Below are 6,423 nucleotides of genomic sequence, written 5' to 3' on the forward strand. Positions count from 1 at the left end.
GACCTGTCCGCCTGTGTAGACATTCCTGCTTGACAAATATTTACTGCCCCTCCCTGCCCGGCTGGGGGCAAGCCTGGGCAGGCTAGTGGTGTGGGCTCCCTCTGACCCACGCCTGGGAGATTTATGGGATGAAGAGTGCTGGTTAACCCCTTAGGGCTAGCTCTGGGCAGCTTGGCAGTAGGTCAGTTGCACCTGTGTTAGGCTTCGTTCTTTCAGCTTGACGGTGGTGGGGAGGCAGTGTGAGGAGGGGGAGCCCTGGCTCCTCCAGGGATCAAGTTTGAGCGAGGGACCCGTCCAGCTCTAGGGGCCTACTTGGGGCACCCCTCCCAGCTCTGGGCCCTCACATTCCCTGGGTAAGGGACATTTGTAGCACTAGGCTCCAGACCCCCAACTCCCACAGCCAAGAGTGTGTGCCCAGCCTATGCGGACAGTGGGCCTGGGCCCAGGTGCAGGAGAGGTGAGCACAGACAGGGTGTGCGTGGGAAGAGGGGTGGCCATCTGAGGGCACATGGTCAGTGAGGGCAGACTCAGCTTCCTCTTTTGGGTTAAGTATTGCCCTCCAGGAGCGTGTCTGGGGACAGGGTGCTGGGCTCTGTGGTCCCCCAGGGCTGAGCCCCTGATATAAGACAGCTTAGTGTCCTTGTCACTTGACCATCCACTGAACCCCGACCTCTGTTGTTGCCTGCTTGGACACCCCCATTGGGACAGCTCCTGGGGCTTTTCTACCCTGGGCCCCCTTCCCCCCTGCCATCCTCCAGCTGGACCCAGCAGCCTGCACTACCTCCCTCTGTAGTCAGCATTGTCCTGGGGCCACCTTGGCACCACAGGTTTCCTTCCTGGCAAACCTGCATGACCGCTTGGCCTGCCCTCCTCCAGGGCCCAGGCGCTGTGGCGGACCTGATGTGGTGGTGACAGGACCAGAGACTTAAGCAGCAGCCCCTTGTCCCAGGGACCTCGCAGACCCCTGTCCCGAGCTGGCAGCCTGGTAAGAACCCCCTCCCTCTCCTCTACATCCTCAGGGCTGAAGCCAGAGCTGGGATGTCTCCCAAATCCTGACCATATCCTTCCAGAGGCTGAGCCAGGCCTGGACATTGTCCCCTCAAGCGTGAGAAGGCTGAGGTGGGGGTATGGGGTGGGGACGGAGGGCTGAGCTTGGTTATCACAGAGGGGGCAACCCAGGCAGTGGCGTGCGGGGGTGCTTAGAGTTGGAGTCCTGTGGAAAGCAGAGAACTGCCCCCCAGCCCCACCCCTCAGGTCCCACCCCACCCTCTGTGTTCTTGGCTGAGAGATTCCTGGAGGACATTTTCCCAGAAAAAGAGGGAGGTGGCGTCTGGGCCTGGATCCCTGGATGGGCCTCCGTCTGCCTCCTGTGGGGGTGGTTAGGTTCAGCTGGCTCTTAGGGAGTGTTTCTGGCCTAGCTTGAATTGGGCAGGAGGCCCCAGGGACAGAGCTGTGCCCTCAGGAGTGGGAGGCATCATTCCCCCTTACTAAAGTCTCCATGTATATTTAAGTCAAGGCGGCTGGCCTCTCTCCCTGGAGTTGCCTTGCTCAGTAGATCTGTGTTTGTAGAGACCCCATTGGGTGGGTGGGTCGGGGTGGGGGTGCTGATATGGAGGTTCAGCGGCTTGCATCAGGTCCCCGGGGCAGCCAGTGAAGTGGGAAGTTGGGGAGCCAGAGAGTCAGATGGGATCGACACAGCCGGACCCCAGGCCTTGCTGGGGGCATCCTGGGCCCCAAGTGGGGCCTGCTGGGAGACAAGTAGTAGTGCCTGTCACATCTTCAGCTTCCCACACTCTTGACCATCCCATGTGGTGGCCCAGCTGGAGTGACAGGGAACCAAGGTGCAAATGACCCAGCAGAAGAGGGGAAGGGCTGTGGCTATGGCTGGAACTGGACCTGCCCCACCTTTGGGCCTCTTCTCTACCCACCCAGGGGGATAGTCTAAGCCCCCGGTACCTGCAAGGTTTAGGGTACCTCAGCAAGTAGCCAAGTGACAATGAGCCTTCTAGCAGCCACACCAAAGAAGGATGCAGGATGGTTTGGGGGCTCACTAGGAGGCAAGAAGCAGACAGACACTCGATGGAAACAGTTTCTCTTGGAGTTGGCTCTATAGGGATGTGTTGTTAAGCATGCTGTGGGGCCAGGAATCCCCATGGCGGGGGGATCGCAGGTATAGGCTCAGGACTGATTAGAATCCCCGGACCTGTCCTTTTTAGGGCATACGAACATAGGCAAACATAGGCAAAGCAGGTAGCTGTGTTCGTTTTCTGTGGCTGTCATAATAGATTATCACAGACGTGGTGGCTTCAAACAGCAAATGTATTCTCTCACAGTTCTGGAGACTGACGTCGGAAATCAAGGTGTTGGCAGGGCTGCGCTACCTCTGAAGGCTCTAGGGAAGAATCTTCCTTTGCTTTTTCCTAGCTTCTGGCTGTTGCTGGCATCCTTGGCATTCCTTGGTTTCCTTCTCCATCACATCTCCTGCACTGCCACCTGGGCCTCGGTGGTCACCCAGCTTTCTTATGTGTCTGTGTGTCTCTCCTCACATGGCCTTCCTTTTTTTAAGATCTATTTCTTTATTTGCGAGAGAGAGGAGGGAGGTGCAGAGGGAGAGGGAGAGTCTCGAGCAGACTCCCCACTGAGCGCAGAGCCCAGCTGGCCTGATCCCAGGATCCCAAGATCACAACCCAAGCTAAACCCAAGAGTCAGATGCTCGACTGCCTGCACCACTCAGGTGCCCCCTCTTCACATGGCCTTTTTTTTTTTCTTTAAGATTTTTTATTTACTCATTTGAGAGAGAGAGAGGGCAAGCCCGAGCAGGAGCAGGAGCGGGACAGAGGGTCAGAGGGAGAGGGAGAAGCAGGCTCCCCGCTGAGCAGGGAGCCTGACATAGGGCTCCATCCCAGGACCCCAGGATTAAGACCTGAGCCAAAGGCAGATGCTTAACCAACTGAGCCACCCAGGCGCCCCACCTTTTTAGTATTCTCTACACTCCCCTCCCCCCACCGTGGGGCTTGAGACTTAACCGACTGAGCCACCAAGGCACCCCACTCACGTGGCCTTATAAGAACACTGGTTATCGGATTTAGGGCCCACGCTAACCACATCTCCAAAGACTATTCCCAGATAAGGTCATATTCAGAGCTCCCGGGTGTATATGGATTTGGGGGGATGCTGTTCAACTCACTCTGGTAGCTTCTGCAAACTTCGGTTTCCTCATCTGTAACACAGGGAAAGTAGCGAGCCCGCCTGGCATGTTATTGTAGGATTAGACACAACAAAGAAAGAGTCCGGCACACAGAGGTGTTTTTACAAATTGATTTTCTGTGGCTTCATACTGAGTCCACTCGGCCACCCCACAGCCCTCATTTGCCCACTCAGTGCTGACCATTGGGCCCTGTGGATACTGCAGAGCCTAAGACACCGGAAGTCAAACTAGGAGCTACCCCCACGGGGATGGGGAGCCATGATGGCGGACCCCGCGGGGTACTATGGGGCAGTACAGAAGCTGAGAAAGACACCTGACCAGGAGGCGGGGTGGGGGGGGAGGACTTCCGGAGGAGGTTGCATTGAGTCTGGGGTCTGAAGGAAGAGCGGCAGTTTGAAGTCCCAGCAGAGAGCACGGATGAACCTCACAGAGGAAGGGGTGGGGCCCTAGCCAGGCAGGAATTTATCTAGAGGGCAAAGGCGGCCTTCAAAGAGTTTTTAGTGATAAAGGAAGTGCCCACATTTGCATGCTCAGCAGGGGCTACCGTAGGAAACTGCGGCTGCCGACCCGAGGAGGAGTGGCCAGGTGAGGGGGCTTGGGGTCTGGAGCAGCCAGGAAGGGGGTAGACAGAAGGCCGCTGCACAGGACCAGTGAGGTTGGGGATGGGACGCTGAGGCTAGGCTGGCTGGGTGGAGGTATGGGGAGGGTTGTTACTTAGCTCAGGTTTAGGCAGGCATGTTGACCTGAGGCATCTGAAACAGCAGCCCACAAAATGTTGCAAGCAGGACTCAGAGGGTAACTGAGTTGAACTTGAAGTGATGCAGGAGGCCGAGGAATGTGGCGGCAGGGGGTGGGGGCTCCAGGGAGCCCTGGGGAGGGCCGGCAGGGCATGCAGGGAAAGTGTTGGGTGGTTTTGGCATCAGAACCACAGGTCCACTTACCCCTGGTCGGCGTGGCTTGTGGGGACTGGAGAAGCGTGGATGGACAGGCTTGAGTCAGTGACGCCCTTTGCTCCTCGGAGACAAGACGGGGCCCTGCCCTGGGGTGGGGGCTGGGGTGGGAGAGGCTCAGCCTTTCTCCTCCAACCCCTGGAGCTCCCAGACACCGCAGATAATTACGAGGTGATATGATAAATGCTACCCTCACAGGGTGCCGTGGGCAGAGAGGGCAGGGCAGCCAGGAGGAGGGGGGCACTTTTTGCCTCTGAGCCCTGAGCCGTTCATCATGCAAGGACAGAGGCGACCGTAGGTCTGGGTGTGGGAACCATGGAGGTAGTAGGCGCTTACTGCAGCTCGCGCACAGCCGTCTCAGTGAATCTGCCCAATAATTATTTTATTTTTTTTCAAAATTTTATTTATTTATTTGAGAGAGAGAGAGACAAAGAGCGAGCATGAGCGGGGGTGGGGGGGGAGGGGCAGAAGCACACTCCCAACTGATCAGGGAGCCCAATGGTGGGGCTTGATGGTGGGGCTCGATCCCAGGACCCCAGAATCACACCCTGAGCCAAAGGCAGACACTTAACCGACTGAGTCACCCAGGCGCTCCCAATTATTTTAATGATTTCTGCTCCCCAGATAGAAAACTGAGGGTAAGAAGAGGAGACCTGGGCCATGGGGGGCAGGGTTGCATTTGAACCTAGGGACCCGAGAGCCCATGCCCTTGGTGGTGCTGCCCTCCTGCCTCTGGGTTTGGGAGTTGGGCTTGGTCCATCAGGTGCCAGACTGGCCCTGCCTCCAGACATTCCCTGGTGTTAACGAGCTGACATCTCTGGAGGCCCACACGTTGGCGGTTGGCGTTGCTTCAGCCTCCAGCCACACATCAAAGGTAGGTGTTGAAATGGTGAATATGCAGATGGGGCGAGGGGGTGTCAGCCAGGCTCCCTGCTACTGTTGGGCTACGGGAGCTTCTTCACTGAGCTGGCAGCCTCCTTCCATCCTGTCAGTGTGGTCTGTGTGGCTCTGAGAGGTTGTGGCCAGGTGGCAACAGGGTCTGGGCTGGCCCCTGTTCCTCTGCTTGTGGCCTCAGTGGGCGGAAGTGAGGTCAGGCCCACCTACAGCATGCCAATTCTTACAACTGCAGAAGGCTTTCCGACAAGGCAAATTGGGGCTTGACATTGGGAAAAACGTGCCAACCAATCACAGTCTTGCTGGCTTAAAGGTAGTGAGGTCCCCATCAGGGAAGATATGCAAGCCAACCTTTCTGGGGTGTCAGAGATAGGATATCAGAAACCAAACATTTGAGAATCTGTGATCCTAAAGTTGATTAAGATGCTATGATGTTGGGCATCAAAGCTACTTTTGTTCAGCCAGTTTACCAAATGTCTCCTTGGTCCAGATACCAGGGGACACTAAAAGTCTGGGGTAACATCAGGTTTCCTGGCCCCCAGTGGGCCCTGAGATCCTGTCAGCAGTTCTGGAGGGCCTGGACCTCCCTCCCGTCTCACACACGGTGAGGCTGCTGATGGCATTTTGGGAGGTGGTGTCTACCAGCTGTGGCCCTCTCAGGGCCTGGGGCTCACCTGGCACTTCCTGAGGCTCAGGCCCAGCCCCTCCCGGACCTGACGGCAGGGTGGGGCGCGATGGAGGCTGCAGTGAGGTTCTACTTTCAGGAAGTGGTTTGTAGGGCCTTCCCCATGTCATGGGTCACTGTCCTACCTAATGGCCTTGGGCAAGTTTCTTCCCCTCTCAGGCTGTGGTTTCCCTTGAGCACCCTTCTTGCCCCACCAATGCCTTGTTTTCCCAGACACAGAGCTGGGGCAAACCCAAGCCTGTCAAGAATAGGAAGGGCCTTGGAGGCCAACATTGTTCCGCATTTCTCAGAGGAGATGGGCCGGGTGTCCAGCCCCCCAGCCCCTTCTGTCTGACCAAGGCCCCCAGGGCACGCTAGGTTGCTGATCCCTGCACAGTAGGGGTGATTAGGAGATAAAAGGCATCAGGATAGTGGGGTGGCACCCCTCATGCAGTCTTGGCAGCTACCCCTGGCTGAAGGTAGAAATTCTTCAAGGAACAAGGACACAGAGAACCCATCTCAGCAGTCCCCAGCCCTCAACACTCCCTTCTTCCCACGGTCCTTACCCTCTGGTCACCCACCAGGGTCTTAATGAGTGAGCTGGGGTTAATGGGTTACCCAGCCAGGTGACACATTCACCAGCCTCCTGGGGCTTTCAAAGTCCAGATCCACTGGCCTGGCCTTCAGGGTCTGAGGTCAGCCACTTC

Source organism: Ursus maritimus, unplaced genomic scaffold (assembly GCF_017311325.1).
Source record: "Ursus maritimus isolate PB19 unplaced genomic scaffold, ASM1731132v1 scaffold_33, whole genome shotgun sequence".
Taxonomy (NCBI): Eukaryota; Metazoa; Chordata; class Mammalia; order Carnivora; family Ursidae; genus Ursus; species Ursus maritimus.